Source organism: Aquarana catesbeiana, linkage group LG02, assembly GCF_042186555.1.
Source record: "Aquarana catesbeiana isolate 2022-GZ linkage group LG02, ASM4218655v1, whole genome shotgun sequence".
NCBI lineage: Eukaryota > Metazoa > Chordata > Amphibia > Anura > Ranidae > Aquarana > Aquarana catesbeiana.
Window position 1 is genome coordinate 197,432,968 of NC_133325.1, and position 16,640 is coordinate 197,449,607.

General features: G+C 46.3%; 1 protein-coding gene across 1 annotated transcript in view; it reads right to left on the bottom strand.

The window, feature by feature from the left end:
- SLC25A30 (solute carrier family 25 member 30) overlaps positions 1-16,246 on the bottom strand; it is a 57,603-nt gene extending 41,357 nt beyond the window's left edge. Inside the window, exon 1 of the mRNA XM_073614162.1 lies at positions 16,124-16,246. The gene's annotated coding sequence lies outside the window, so the exon portion shown is untranslated. The remainder of the gene's footprint in view (positions 1-16,123) is intronic.
- Positions 16,247-16,640: the final 394 nt, after the last annotated feature.

The following is a 16,640-nucleotide window of genomic DNA, read 5'->3' on the forward strand; positions in this document are numbered from 1 at the left end:
CATGGATTTTGTTGTTGGAATGTCCGACCGTGTGTACAGGGCATAAGAGCTACAAGCTTATATGCAGTCATGCCAGCACAGATCAAAAGCCAAGCCTCTCCTGCTCCCCCTCCACAATGGTGACTGACAAGGGCTCCTGAGTCAGTGTGGCTTTAGCTCTGTGTCCCTCTAGGGAATGGCTGTAGGCCTAAAAAGGGAACCACGCACACAGTGGGACTCCATAGTTCCCAGCAGGCACAGACATACCCGGAGTTGGCCAGTGCCAACTAGGGTCTGTAGTAGGCCTCATTCACATAGGAGTACCTAACTGTACACCTATGTGAGGGCTGCATTTTGCCTGTATGGAATACACAGGCATTCTTTGCATCCTTGTGCAGGTAGTCCCCATTCATGTCAACTGGGTCGCAATGACAGCACCAGACATCCCAAGACTCCCGGGATACACCCGCAAGTGCCAGGCTATCTCCCAGCTGGGCCTGTCACTCAGCCACAGACAGAGCAGCCCGAGTGGCTGCCGCGGCCGTACTCCATTCGGCCTGTTCTGTCTTCTGTGGCCAGGGGAAGGGGCGGGACAGAGCCGTGAGCGCTCCGCTGGTAGACACCGAGGCTGCGCTGGTAGGCATTGATAAGGTGGCATTTTGCCAATGGGGGTCCCTTTGACTGTGATCCACCGTCAATCACAGCTAGTTGACGGGTAGATCTGGTCCCTGCAAAGTCGCTGTCATTAGACCTCTCATGGCACGCTCCTCCCCGCCAGCCCCTCCTTCCCTCCCGTCCATCCCAGGTGCTTATGGGGTGGACAGGAGGAAAGGAGGAGCCGGCGGGGAGGAGCGTGCCATGAGAGGTCTAATGACAACCGCTTTGCAGGGACCAGATCTGTCATCACCTGGGATGTACAAGAAGAGAGGAGGGGCCCGGCGGGGAGGAGCGTGCCAGGAGAGGTCTAATGACAGCAGCTTCCCATGCTACTCTAAGTAATGTAAACAGCAGCTGCTTGGATCTTGCTGATGGTTTTCCCCCATTGTGCCCAGTGCCTTGCTGCGTGTCCCATGGTGTGCCCAGTGCCTTGCTGCGTGTCTTATGCCCTACTGTGTGCATAGTGCCCTACACGCTATGCCCTGCTGTGTGTTGCATGCCCTGCTGTGTGCCCTATTTTGAGCTCCATGCCCTGCTGTGTATCCTAATGTATGCCCCATGAGGTGCCCTGTGCCCAGATATGCACCCCATGTCCTGCTGTGTGCCCCATTAGGTGTACCATGCCCTGCTGTGTGCCCCATACCCCGCTGTGTGCCCCATGTCCTGATGTGTGCCCAGTCGATGGGGTTGGGGTCAGCGCCACCTCCCTGAAATGAGTTTTTGCAGGATGGGATGTCTGCAGAGCGGACAGCTGCTGCTCCCAATTTGACATTCATGTGGGGGCAGGTGCCCAAATGTTTAGGAACACATACCCACACCAACAAGGCTGTAACAGTGGGAGCAGAAGCCTTTCAGTGTCCTTGCAGCACTCACATTAACATGGAACTGCCTGCATGTGGATGCATAGTGTATAGTATACCATACAGGCAAAACACAGCCCTCACACAGGTGTACACTTAAATCGGAAGTAAACCCATCCATAAAAAAAGGTTTCATTTCCTGCATGTGCCGGAAATGCAACACTCCCATTTGTTGTGCTCTCAAACAAACCATCCAATGGCTGGTGTCATAACTGATCACATGTGCAGCATCATGGCAGTAGTAGATTAAACAGAGACAAAGATGGCAGATTCCTTGGCTGAAACCAATGGGGGGGGGGGGTTACTTAAGGGAAGAGGAGGAGAGAGCGCAGAGAGAAAAATGAAAAAAAAAAAAAAAAAAAAAACACATAGGCAGAGTATGTAAAATTTAATATCACTAACAAGGTACTATTTAGGCTGTACAGGACGGTACAGAAATACCAGATATGTACACACTTGCTTTCTGGAATTTGACAGTCAGTCAGGCTCATTTTCCACAATTAGTTTACTTTTGACTTGTAATTGCAGTGTTCCTGTGCAGCCACACCACGCCTTTCACTTTTTTGTACAGTGGCCCGCATTATTTGATGCGTAAAGTAATAAAACAGGTTTTGCTCAGTAGCGTGGGGCTGATTAGCTGATCTCTTCTAGAAGCACAGTCACACATATGAGATATTATGGAGGGATTAATAAAAAAAGTGTCCGAGATTGTGTCTCAACTGAAGTACCACCAATCAGCTATTAAAATGTTCATTTTCTAAGCTGCGTAAAAAAAATTAAATAAAAAGGTAGTCACAGGTGGGCAAGGGCAGATAGTGTGCTACATTCAAAAGAAGGCTACACGTAGTCTCTGGACGCAGCAACACTCTGTGTTATAGGCACATACAAACTGGCCAATTAACTGCTGTCAGAACTTTGCAGAAAACGCCAACCCTGGATGCACACTGACTGCTTCCAGGGTCAGATGGAGGCTCCATTTGCCCAGATTAGCAGTTACAGATCTCGGCCCCATCACTCCACAAACCAACCGCTGGTGTGAACAATCCCTTACAGGCGTATTTAAATTTAAAAAGTAAATGAATAAAAGAAAAAACACCACACACACACACACACACACACACACACACTGTGAGCTATTTGTTCTGTGCCATACGAGCAAAAACAAAAAATGTTAATCAGCCATTTTTCTCCACAGGTCTAATGTTTTTAACTCATACAAAATAAAGAGAAATCAGGAAAATATTGCACAATGGCCGGCCTGTGGATGCTAATCACAGTAAATAGATTGTGTAAATACACAGCTCCATCCAGTGGCTATAATGCAGTATTTTCCTGATTCACGCCATTTTGTATAAATGAAAAACATTAAACCTGTTGGTTCTCGTATGGCCTGACAGCAGCTCACAATGCTTATGACCAAAGGTATATATTTAAATGGAAACGGAGGGATACAAACCAATGCCCTAGATGTAAAGGGAGGGCAGCCAACTTAATAAACATGATATGGAGATGCCCTAAACTCCATCGCTATTGGTACGGGGTGGTATCTATGATTAATAATGTATTTGAGATTGAGATGTCTATAGAACCGGGGGGAGGGGGGGGGGGATGTCTCCTGGGTATCATGGACGAACTAAGAACTCTGGGGGAATACATGGTGTCAATAAATAAAAGTTTATTTCAGGCTCATAAGCTTATAGCACAAAAAAAAAAATGGCTATCACCATATCCACCTAAAGTTGCAGAATGGAAAATGCAAGTAAGGGAAACCATAATTAAGGAAAAATATACCTTTCTACATAGAGGCAGTCTAGGGAAATTTGAAAAAAATATGGAGAAGATGGTTTGATATTCTGGATGCATTATGAGAGGGGTCCGGATAAATGTGAGGACGGGGGGGGGGGGGTTCTCCTTTCTATTGTTATTCCCTCTCTATACGTGTTGGGTTGTATGTTGTTACCATTGTTTATATATAAAAGAAATAAAAACATTATTTGATTAAAAAAAAGGGTACAAGCACTTATCAACTCTGGGAATCTCGTCATCACCTTCCCAAATGTGAGTTTTTTTTCTCCATCTTCACTTCATTGAGTCATTGGCACAGAACCTTACCTCTCTAAACACCCTTACAGGCTTTGAATGTTTAAAAATCTGCTGCAACCACTAAAGATGCCTTGTGCCTGATATACGAGTTTATTGGGAGGGGTTTCACATCTCCAATGGTATACCATCCTACTACACCCGTTGGGAGTGAGACCTGAAAGTCCTTCTCCTCGGCAGACTGAGCACAACGGCTAGCTGTGGTCTCCGATTCCTGTACACTTCAACGACAAGTTGGTGGCAGCCACAGACATGGCTGTCCGCCTAGTCAGCAATTACCTGTGTGATCGCTGCCAGACGCACTTTGTGCACGCCTCTGCGATTACCACAGGTATTCGCTGGTTGGACAGACAAACAGCTGTGGCCGCCAAACTGTCAAAGTGTACAGGGCTTGGCCAGACACTCACAGGTGACAAAAACAGCTGTCAGAATCAGATTTTTTTCCGCTGTCATTCGTACTGGAGCTAGTCACCTGTGCAGAAGGAGCCTTGGAGATTTACCGGTTGTTGGCAGTAAATTTGTTTTGTAGTATACTGAAACCATATGTACTTTCTATGAGAGAATGGATAGCAAGTAGTTTCCTGTGGATTCCTCCCACTGTCATTCACACCGGTGCTAGTCGCTTGTGCAAATGAAGCCTTGGAAGTAGAGCTGCAAGATTCTGGATAAAATGAGAATCACAATTTTTTTGCTTAGATCACGATTCTTAGTGCAACATCATCTTTCACATTATACAAAAAAAAATGGGCTAACTTTACTTTTTTTTTTTATTATTTGAAGTGTATTTTAACCTTAAAAAAAAAAAAAAAAAAAAATCACCACCTAAAAAAAATTGAAAGACTGTTGCGCAAATGCAGTTCGACATAAAATATTGCAAAGACTGACATTTTATTCTCTAGGGTCTCTGCTAAAAAAAAAAAATCTCTCAGCCCTGAGCAATGTTGTGAAACTTTGCCTGCTGCCTTTTTTTTTTTTTTTTTTTTTTTTTTTTTTTTTACAGCTGTAGGCACAGAACTGCTCTGGATTTGTTACATAAAAAGTGTAAATGCTGGATTAAGATTGTGAAGGGGGTTGAATCAAGATCACGATTTTTTTAATAATCGCGCAGCTCTACTTGGAAGAATAAGATTTATATTGCTAATGTAGCCCAAGCCTGACACACAATAAGAAAAGATCTAAAGATTCACACACACTTTGCGTTAACACATATCGTTTGTGTTAACCTGCAAAAAAAAAAAAAAAAAAAATCAAGAAAAAACAAAGTAGGTGGAAGAATTGCCCTCCCCCTTCCACCGGGACATTGTATTCTGACAGCGGCACCCACTGCTGTAAGAATTCACTGATGGCTGCAACCGCTGATCAAGGAAAATTTTCTTATATGCCCTTCGACAGATGTCGATCAAACAATCAACTTCTGTAGAGTGGGGATGGCCACATCTTGATGGGAATTCCGCTGGTCCCTGTTAAATTGTGATCAGTGTATAGCCATCTTTAGACCCAGAGTACGGCTATGTACACACATGGTCGCATGCTAAAACACTCCTTTCGATTGGTTGGAAATTTCAGGTAGATGACTTTTGCTGGCAGGGAACTTTGTGCACATCTTTAATTAATGAACTTTCAATAACCTGTATGCTCCTCACTAGTTACAAATTAACAAGTTGTATACCTTTTTGTACAAGCCGTTTAAATGCACTAGAAAAGGCAATACCCCTGGCCCTTGAAAGGAAAAAAAATTCTCATTTTAGGAGAATAACAGTAATGAAGCGGAGCCAGGGCATCAAATGCCAGGAAGAACCACACAAGTGAAGCATTGGCTGCATGAGCAGTAAGTGTGCTGAATCCATGCCCAGATGCAATAACTCACACTGCATCAGCTGATACAAAGCACACAGACATAAAGAGGAATGTCACCGTCCTCCAGCAAGGTCATAGCAGGAAATGTCCCCAGGATCCAGCTGAATGTCCTGTTCTCTGGGATCTGACGGAGGCAGACAAACTTGTTTTAGGAGGACAAATAAGGTGTTAATTAAGGGTATTCAACAAAACTCCTGACAGTATATTAGAAGAAACAAGAACTCACAATACCTGCTTGAGGCTGGGTTCACACTGGTGCGACACGACAGCTGTCCTACTTTGGATCCGACTTTGCCCTGCGACATGAAGCCGGCATGCGTCCGACTTTCAATGAACGGGGATCCGACTTGGATCCCCGCCAATGCCCGGCACTGTGTTTGGTATGAATCTTTAGGGGGAACTCCGCGCCAAATTTTAAATAAAAAGCCGTCATGGGTTCCCCCTCCAAGGGCATACCAGGCCCTTGGGTCTGGTATGGACCTTGAGGGGAACCCCCTACGCCGATGAAAACGGCGTGGGGGTCCCCCCCAATCCATACCAGACCCTTATCCGAGCACGCAGCCTGGCCGGACAGGAATGGGGGTGGGGACGAGCGAGCGCCCCCCCCCCCCCCCACCTGAACCGTACCAGGCCGCATGCCCTCAACATGGGGGGTTGGTGCCTTGGGGGAGGGGGCGCGCTGCGGCCCCCCACCCCAAAGCACCTTGTCCCCATGTTGATGAGGACAAGGGCCTCTTCCCGACAACCCTGGCCGTTGGTTGTCGGGGTCTGCGGGCGGAGGGCTTATCGGGATCCAGGAGCCCCCTTTAATAAGGGGGCCCCCAGATCCCGGCCCCCCACCCTATGTGAATGAGTATGGGGTACATGGTACCCCTACCCATTCACCTAGGGAAGTGTCAATAAAAAAAACCACAGTACACAGGTTTCAAAATTAATTTATTGGGCAGCTCCGGTATCTTCTTCCGACTTCTCCCGGTGTTCCGCCTCTTCTCCCGGGCCCCGCCGCTATCTTCTTCCAGCTCTATTGCCAGCGAGGGGCCCGGTCTGCTGCCGCTGTCTCGCCGCTTCTTCTCTTCATCTCTTCTTCCGATGTTGACACGACGCTCTCCCCGGCTGGAATGCTCTCTGTGCGCTCTGCTCTGACTTATATAGGTGGTGACCCCGCCCCCTTATGCCGTCACAGTCCCTGGGCATGCTGGGACTGTGACGTTTTAGGGGGCGTGGTCATCACCCGATGACCACGCCCCCTTATGCCGTCACAGTCCCAGCATGCCCAGAGACTGTGACGGCATAAGGGGGCAGGGTCACCGCCTATATAAGTCAGAGCAGAGCGCACAGAGAGCATTCCAGCCGGGGAGAGCGTCGTGTCAACATCGGAAGAAGAGATGAAGAGAAGAAGCGGCGAGACAGCGGCGACAAGACAGCGGCAGCAGACCGGGCCCCTCGCTGGCAATAGAGCTGGAAGAAGATAGCGGCGGGGCCCGGGAGAAGAGGCGGAACACCGGGAGAAGTCGGAAGAAGATACCGGAGCTGCCCAATAAATTAATTTTGAAACCTGTGTACTGTGGTTTTTTTTATTGACACTTCCCTAGGTGAATGGGTAGGGGTACCATGTACCCCATACTCATTCACATAGGGTGGGGGGCCGGGATCTGGGGGCCCCCTTATTAAAGGGGGCTCCTGGATTCCGATAAGCCCTCCGCCCGCAGACCCCGACAACCAACGGCCAGGGTTGTCGGGAAGAGGCCCTTGTCCTCATCAACATGGGGACAAGGTGCTTTGGGGTGGGGGGCCGCAGCGCGCCCCCTCCCCCAAGGCACCAACCCCCCATGTTGAGGGCATGCGGCCTGGTACGGTTCAGGAGGGGGGGGGCGCTCGCTCGTCCCCACCCCCATTCCTGTCCGGCCGGGCTGCGTGCTCGGATAAGGGTCTGGTATGGATTGGGGGGGACCCCCACACCGTTTTTATCGGCGTAGGGGGTTCCCCTCAAGGTCCATACCAGACCCAAGGGCCTGGTATGCCCTTGGAGGGGGAACCCATGCCGGTTTTTTATTTAAAATTTGGCGCGGAGTTCCCCCTCAAGAACATCTGAGCACAAGTCGCGTGCCGAAGTCGGATCATGCAAGACGGCAATCCGACTTTGATCCGACTTCAATGATAGTCAATAGGCTGAAGTAGGATCAAAGTCGGACCAAAGTAGTACAGGGAGCATTTCTAAAGTCGGAACGACTTGTGTCGGACCAGTTAGGATGGCTCCCATAGGGAAACATTAAATTTCACACGTCATGCGACATGAGCTCCCAATGTCGGAGCGTTTGTCGGACCAGTGTGAACCCAGCCTTAGACTGTATTTATCTTAGTTTGTAGCAAGGCGTGATGTAAAAAAGTGAATGTTTTTGGCTGTAAAACTTAAAGGGCTCATTAACTGTAGGGAGGTGCTCAGGTGTGTTGGGATCCTAGTCTGAACCCACCAAGAAGCTTTCACTGTCAAATCATACAGGCAAGGCATTCCCCATAGACGCACATATACACGTCCAATGCAGGCCGGGAATGCCCTGACCACTTCTGGCTGGCTATCTATAGAAACAGCTTCCTGGCCAGACAACTCAGGCAGGTTCAGACAAGTAACCCCAACTGGCCTGAGTTCATACCTAAAACACCAGCCCACACACTAAAACAGGTACACGCTGGTGTGCATGGTGTAGGGGCAATGCGATGTGTTTGTACATGTTTAGGATATTTGTCAGCACACCACGGACCATCAAGTAGAGTCCAAAGGTTTTTTTATTTTATTTATTTATTTTTTTAATTTATTTCAGGTACTTATATAGCGCCGTCAATTTACGCAGCGCTTTACATATACATTGTACATTCACATCAGTCCCTACCCTCAAGGAGCTTACAATCTAAGGTCCCTAACTCACATTCATACATACTAGGGAAAATTTAGACAGGATCCAATTAACCTACCAGCATGTCTTTGGAGTGTGAGAGGAAACCGGAGTACCCGGAGGAAACCCACGCAGGCACAGGGAGAACATGCAAACTCCAGGTAGGTAGTGTCGTGTTATTGAAGCATGATCACATCACAAAAAAAAAAAAAAAAAAGGTAGTGCAATGTTTGGGTCACGCAGGACCCCTTCCTTCAGGCATCACGTCTGACAAAGGGGTCATGCGTGACTCTGAAACGTTGCACTACTTTTTTTTGTGATGTGATCATGCTTCAATAAAAACAGTTTGAACTCTACTTGATGATCCGTGGTGTGCTGGCAAATATCCTCATTTTGGCGATCTGATCCAGTCTCCAGCTGGTGGTTGCTGCAGCACCCAAAACTCTAGAGCTTTCTCCAGGAACATGTGCGGTGGGAATATGGAGTACTACTAGTTATTGTACATGTGGTGCAGTGAAACACATGGTATAATAATTGTTTTCTGTGTACCCTTGCATTGAGCCTGGGCTGATCTATGCAGATATGGATGTGAATGTGCCCAAGCTCAATACACACATTACATACAAGCAGACTGAAATAGGATAACCCTTGTAGCACACTGCTGGCTAAATACAGAACTCTGAACCCAATGAACTCAGGCCAGGCACAAGAAGAAATAATTCTCTGCTACATGTCACGCCACAGTGTAGATTTCCAGCACAAAAGCGAGGCACTCCTTGGATAATTAGCCTCTTAAGCAAAGCCCTCTATATATCTCTTAAAGCTGAACTCCAGGGAAAACAAATCTTCCCTTGAACTGGGGCTGCACCTGCACTGCAGGGGAGAAACACTTTTATATCTAGGGGAACAAAAAAGCCATTTTACTTACCCGATCCTCCACTCTTGCAGGCTCCCTCTGTGCTGATGGGCCAGTCCCCACAGCCTCTTCTCCCCCAGGTCCTGATGCCATCATGTACAATGCGGAGCCCATATCACTGCACTAGATGTGAGATGCCCACTGCCACAGCGTAGGGGAGAAGAAGAGGAAAGTGCCAGCTACTACAGCAACCAAGGATCCAACAAGTAAAATTACTTATTCCAGCTCCCTAGACATAAACGAGCATTCAACACAATTTAACCCTTGCAGTGCTGGGGCAGCCCAACTGCAAAGAAGGAGCTTTCCCTTCCCTAGCGATAGTCTTTAAAGGCTTGTGTGTGGTGTTGTACGTTGTGTAGGCACAGTGAGGGGCTGTGCAATGCGTTGCTACAACCGTTTTTATTTTATTGAAATATCACACAATGACACTTCACTCAAGCCCATGCACTGCAGTGCATTACCGTGACATACAATGCGGTGAGTTGTGCTGCATAAGGCCGCTTATACACAGAGCGGCTCTGGTAAAATACGCCTGCTTAGTGGGGAATCTGTCCACTGATCCCTGCTGAGCAGGTGGATGGCTGGTCCGTGTCTGCTGCACTTATGTAGAATGGACACAGACACAGCCAGATTTCCTCTACGGGCGGTCAAATGTAAACGGACTGCCTGTTTGTTTACACCTGACCGCCACCCAATCCGATAGAGGGACGGGTAATGGATCCCCATCCGTTTGTTTTTAGCGGAGAGGATAGGATTGAATGTCGCTGGGTGTCAGACACGTTTTCGTTGACCCCCGCCACTTCATAGAGGAGACTGGAGGGTCCGATCAGGTCTGCCTGAAAAACTGACAGGTCGACCCGATCTGTCCACCCATGTGAAAGGGCCCTAAAAGTACACACACACACTTTTTTTTCCCCTATGTGTCCTTGCTTTTAACCTCCATTGTTCTATACAAATCATTCAGCTCACCAGATTTGGAGTGAACAAGCCCACATCGAAAGTGTAACTCTTCATTGTGTTAAAAATCAGACAACACCAGAATGGGTTAAACACTTATTTTGGGTAAACAGAACAGATCCATCCAGTTAGGCAGTAGAGATGTTCACAACCAGGAAAAACATTGGTGTATTTATTTTACAATGAAAGCACAAGGTTTTATTACAGTTACAGCCTTGCCTCATTTAACACATTTACAGGAGCAAAGTAACAGATGGCAAACATTTAAAATCTGATGGAGGTACCATTAACAAATGCATGTGATGGTGGCTTAAAAAAAAAAAAAAGTCTTCTCCAATATAGAAAAACGACTATGAAAACACAAGAGCTGGGGAGAAGTATCACTTTACTCTCCTTACATGTACATAGATGTCTCAGACATTAAAATGGTAGTAGGGCTGAAACAACTAATCGATTAATCGACAACTAATCGATTATGAAATTAATCGATTACTATTTTCATAATCGATTAATCGGCCAGTAACATAATGGGGTTAAAAAAGCTAAAATTAGCCCTATATAGTACAAAAAGAGCAAATAATCTCTACTATAAATATTACTTTCACTGTTGCACAGTAAAAAAAATGAATTTTTTATTTTTTTTTTTTAACTCCATTATGTTACTAAATGTCTTAGGCCTGGTTCCCACCCATGTGTTTTTTGGTGCTTTTTGCAGAAACGCACTACAGTTCATTTAACGTTCACATCTATGCTTTTTATCGTTCACATCTATGCTGTGTATTTGGAAAGGGTCAAGGACCTTTTTCAATGCAAAACGGTGCTTTTTTGGTTCAATATACTTCAATGGAGAAGCTGCAGAAAAGCATGTAATATTACAGTTCTGTTTGAAAATCTGCAAAACAGTCTAGAATTTTTTTTTTTTTTTTTAATAAAAAAAATTATCTGAGTCCAGATTCAACCTCTAATAGTATATAGAGTATATCTCTTCTGTCTGTTATTCTCAGAGAGGATTAAAGATTTTACTCCCTAACCATATAGTTGGTTATCTATATTTAACCCTGCGTATAAAGATATTTAGGAATAAATTGCCTTTTTTTAAACTTTACATATTAACTAAATTATACACCACACTTTTTTTTAAGGTTATTAACCGATTAATCGAAACAATAATCGACCAACTAATCGATTATGAAAATAATCGTTAGTTGTAGCCCTAAAGGGTAGTAAACTCTGTACTACAACTTGTACCTACAGGCAAGCCTATAAGGCTTACTGTCAATATCTGCTAAACTTGCACAGTTTAGGAGATATTCAGAGTGCATGCAGACAGGGACGTGACCGCTGCATGCGCTCTAAAGGTCCGGCATAAAGTCCCGGACCTTCAGAGCCCATGCCATGACGTCATCACGCCGCCAGCCACTCATGTAGCCAGAGGCTGCAAACTTGGTAGGAAGACGGGGTGAAGATGTCAGTCCTCTCAGCGGTGACAGCACAGCGCTGGAGGGCTTCATTCTAAAAGGCAAGTCTCTCATAACGAGCTAGTATGCAATGCACATTATGACATTGTCTTGCAGGGAATTTTTTTTTTGCTCTTAACAACTGCAGTTTACTACCACTTTAATTCTAGGTTCACAATTCTACAGGTTATGTGGCCTGTGTTTAAATGGGCTGTTATACCTGCTAGGAAAAGTCCGACCCTTTTTTAAAAATGCGGCACCATTCGCACAAACAAAAATGCACTGCGTTTTCAGATGTATGGGGGGGGGGGGTACCATTTAGAATAATCGGCACCTCCGCACATCTGCTAAAGAGCAGTGTGTTTTGTCTATGGGTCAGGACTGTGTGCAAATATGCTTCTTGACCCACACAAGTGTGAACCTAGCCTAAGGTCTCTTGTGCATGGCAATAATGTACGGCGTATGGGTGTACACACATGGGTGTATTTTTGCCCATATGAATCAATAAGTGCCCTTTCACACTGGGGCGGGGGCGGTGGTAAAGCGCCGCTACTGTTAGCGGCGCTTTACCGTCGGTATGCGGCTGCTAGCGGGGGCGGTTTTACCCCCCGCTAGCGGCCGAGAAAGGGTTAAAAACCACCGCAAAGCGCCTCTGCAGTGGCGCTTTGCCAGCGGCATAGCCGTGCTGTCCCATTGATTTCAATGGGCAGGAGCGGTGAAGGAGCAGTATATACTCTGCTCCTTCACCGCTCCAAAGATGCTGCTAGCAGGCGCTATTATGCAGGCAGGCGCTATTATTAGCGCAATAGCGCCTGCAAACCGCCCCAGTGCGAAAGGGCCCTTACAGAAAATGATGGGCATAACCACTGACACTGGTGTGCATTTGCTCACACAATGGGCATATTTTTTAAAAACTAAAATTTTACATTTTGAAAAAAAAAAAAAAAAAAAAAAAAAAAAAAAAAAAAGGGACCCAGACACGCGAGTACACGCTGGTGCCAATGGTTACACAAATACAGAATGTTCAGTAATTCATTCATATGGGCAAAAATACTGTACATTGCTGTGCCCTTGGGAAACCTCAGACGTATTTTACTATCTACACCCAAACGCTATAAAATTACGGCCACGTGTAAGAGGGGTTAGTTTGCGTTCACACTGATCGCACCGATTGTGCAGCGCACAGTAACGTACTACGGTGTATTACGATGGACTGCATTCATAGAAATAGTGCATGCACCTTGCTTGGTACTTTAGAAAGCCCATTCAAATTAAAGCAGAACTAAATATTGGTATCCTTTACAGCCAACAAAGCTGCCATCTCAGCCTCCGTTTGATCTGCAGTTGCCTTGATGCTGCACATGTCTTGAATGTGGCAGTTTTGGGAAACCGTTAAATCAATGGTTTAATTCCGCTTTAAGTAAACATGGATATGTGGACATTACCAGTGGGTACACCCTGCCTACAACAGACTTTTACAGATAAAAACTACTAGCTCCTGTGTTTAACAGCTTTACGACCACCCGCCGCAGTTATACTGCGGCAGGTTGGCTCCTCTGCGCGGGCCGTCGTAGCTGCACGTCGGCTCGCGGGGCCAGGATAGCTGCACAGTGGGGGGGGCCAATGCTCGTGGCTGATGATCACGATGACCGCCAGCCACGAGCGATCGTGACCAGGAGACACAGAACAGGGACAAGTGTGTGTAAACACATACTTACCTGTTCTGACAGGAGTGACAGATTGCTACTAGCTAGGAACCATGATCCGTCACTTCCTCTAGTCAGTCCCCTCCCCCTTCAGTTAGAATCACCTCCCAGATAACACAGGTAACCCCTTCACCACCCCCTAGTGTTAACCCCTTCTCTGCCTGTGACATTTTTACAATAATCAATGCATTTTTATAGCACTGATCGCTGTATTAATGCCAATGGTCCCAAAAATGTGGCAAAATTGTCCGATGTGTCCGCCATAATGTTGCAGTAAAAAAAATAAATAAATAAATATTGCGGATCACCGCCATTACTAGTAAAAAACAAGAAAAAAAAATAATACTAATAAAAATGCTATAAGACTATCCCCTATTTTGTAGGCGCTATAACTTTTGCGCAAACCAATTAATATACTCTTATTGCGATTTCTTTTTTTTTGTTTTTACCAAAAATATGTAGAAGAATACATATTGGCCTAAACTGAGAAAAAAAAAATTAGCTTTTTTAAAAAATAAATAAATAATGGGGATATTTATTATAGCAAAAAGTACAAGATAGTGTGTTTTTTTCAAAATTGTCGCTCTTTTTGTTTATAGCGCAAAAAATAAAAAACACAGAGGCGATCAAATACCACCAAAAGAAAGCTCTATTTGTGGGGGAAACAAAGGACGTCAATTTTGTTTGGGTGCAACGTTGCACAACCGCACAATTGTCAGTTAAAGTGACGCAGTGTTGAATTGCAAAAAGTGCTCTGGTCAGGAAGGGGGTAAATTCTTCCGGGAGTGAAGTGGTTAATATTCTACACAGACAACGATTTACCAGTAGAAGTACCCCTGATCAGGTCACAAGTATCCTCTGGGAGTAACAAATCTTTGTTTTGCATAAAGACTGACTTGAGAAAGATTTTCCCGTTAGTCTTACTTTACAAGCATTCAGATACACCTCCCCAAACCGGACCACATACTACACAATCTGATTATTAATAGTCTCCATTAGAAATACGTAGATGGAAGACATGTCTAACCGATCCATTTAGGTCCATTCAAGTAGACACTTATGCTGCATAGTGCTTAGAAAAACTCAAATGAGATATATGTAAAATTGGCTTGGAACATGAATGGGACAGCTTAAAAGTAAAGTCAGAAGTTTTTTTTAATCTTTATTAAGATAAAAAGCCTTCTGTGTGCAGCAGCTGCCCCAGCACCCCCGATACTTACCCGAGTTCCCTCTCTGTGCAGCGATGTCCACGAATGTCTCAGCCCCCTGAGATTCTCCTTCCTGATTGGCTGAGCCACAGCCATTGTCTCCTGCTACTGTCAGAGTCAGCTAACCAATCAGGGGTGAGGCCGGGGCTCCTTGTCTAAATGGACACATGGAGCTGTGACTCGGTTTGGGTGCCCCCATAGCAAGTTGTTATGGCAGCATAGCTAGCTGCTGCCATAACAATGATATTCCTCTTCAAAGTTAGGACGTATAACGGCGTGCGGCGGTCCGGAAGTGGTTAAGCATTTTCTGCAGCTGATCAGTTAAAGCGGAGTTCCACCCACTTTTGAGAGGTGGTCTTAAACGAAAGACCACCTCTCCAACCCTAATTTTTGGATATAAAAAAAAAAAAAAAAAAAAAAAATCTATCGTACCTTTGTATGAAGTACAGCCTGTACTTCTGATCCATCCGGTCCGCTGCGCAGGACATGATTTTCCTTTTGTGCAGTGAGCCCCCCTGCTGTCTTCTGGGACGTGTGCGTGTTCCAGAAGACAGCTGGCCAGCTGACTCGCGCAGTAGGAAACACGCACTGAAGCCGCAAGGCTCCACTGCCGGTTTCCCTTAGTTAGAATGGCGGCACCTGCACCCAATCCGATTGACGGATCGGCCTCGGGGGGTGACATTGTGGGCTCCCTGGACATGTGTTATTAAAAGTCAGCAGCTACAGTGTTTGTAGACTTTAAGCCCGGCACGCACATACCAAAGTGAAAAAAACAGAAAAAAAAAAAAAGGGGGGGGTGCATGAACCTTTTTCTGAGTAGCTGTGATTTGCCAGCAACTTGGTGCGACTTGTCATGCAATGTCAAATCACATTGTTGTGAACGAAGGCTTACAGATTATGCAGCTTCTTTTCATGTGACATTTTATGTTGGTGTCATGACCACTGCCCCAGGCGTCCTGTTCCAGGGGAGGGACTCCATTACAAGCCGTAGATTGTTCAGGACCAATGACTGTTCACCAATGACAACCTGGGATTGAGCCTGTACAACACATGTCACCTCAGCCGCTTGTAAATTACACTAGAGCAGCATGCAACAGGGTGACAACGCAGGAACAGAATTAGGAGGGTGTTGTCACCCTGAAAAAAGACTTTATGGCAGGATCAGCAGGTATTTCTATCTTATGAGATGACATGGAGGAGCTGATGTGAGATGATTGGGTGCACTCCTGCCCAGTTTTATGGCACTGACAGATGAACAGGAAACTAGTGCCAGCCATGTACCAAAGAGACATCTGCTGAAGGCGTGTCCTCAGAGGGGGCGGGGTCGGAATGCACTCTAGAAGAACACAGGGACAGATTGGACCGCAGTACATCCGTCACCAGTCATACATACAATGAAAGGTCTCCTCCACCACCACGTGCCCCCACTATAATCATCATAATGGCATAGAAGAGGCAATAATCACAGCCTACATATCCCCGGCTCTCCATCCCCTCCCCCACACTTCCCTCCTACGTATATATAAGAAGGGTACCTGAGGCCTGGACACGCCGCTGCCTGTCTGCGTCGGAATGAAGACGCTTCCGATTAGCACTGAAGGGCCCCGAAGACGTGACTCCGCCCCCCGTCTTCCCCACCCACAATCTCACTAGTTCCACCCAGTCCTGCCTGGGCAACTCCCACCCAATAATAGCGAGCCAGAAAGCTATCTCAAGCTGGCTTCGCTCCACCCCCGTGCCGGTTACGGCCTCATCCGATTGGTAGGCGGACGGCTTCTTCGCCGGAGAAAGCACGTGAAGGCAGAATGATCGTGCCAATAGCCGGGGGTAGCTTTATTTATGGGCGGGGAGTGAGCGCAGTCACTAGGCGGAGTGTAGGCGGGGCTCCCCTTCAGGGGGCTCAGTGGTCAAGAGGTCGAGGAATGTCTCTCCGTAGGGCAGCGCGCCCTTTTCCCAGTTGTCCTTGAAACTTTCAGACTCTTCTGTGTTCTATATTTGTAGTCATTGGGGTTGATCTACTAAAACTGGAGAGTGTAAAAATCAGATGTAGCT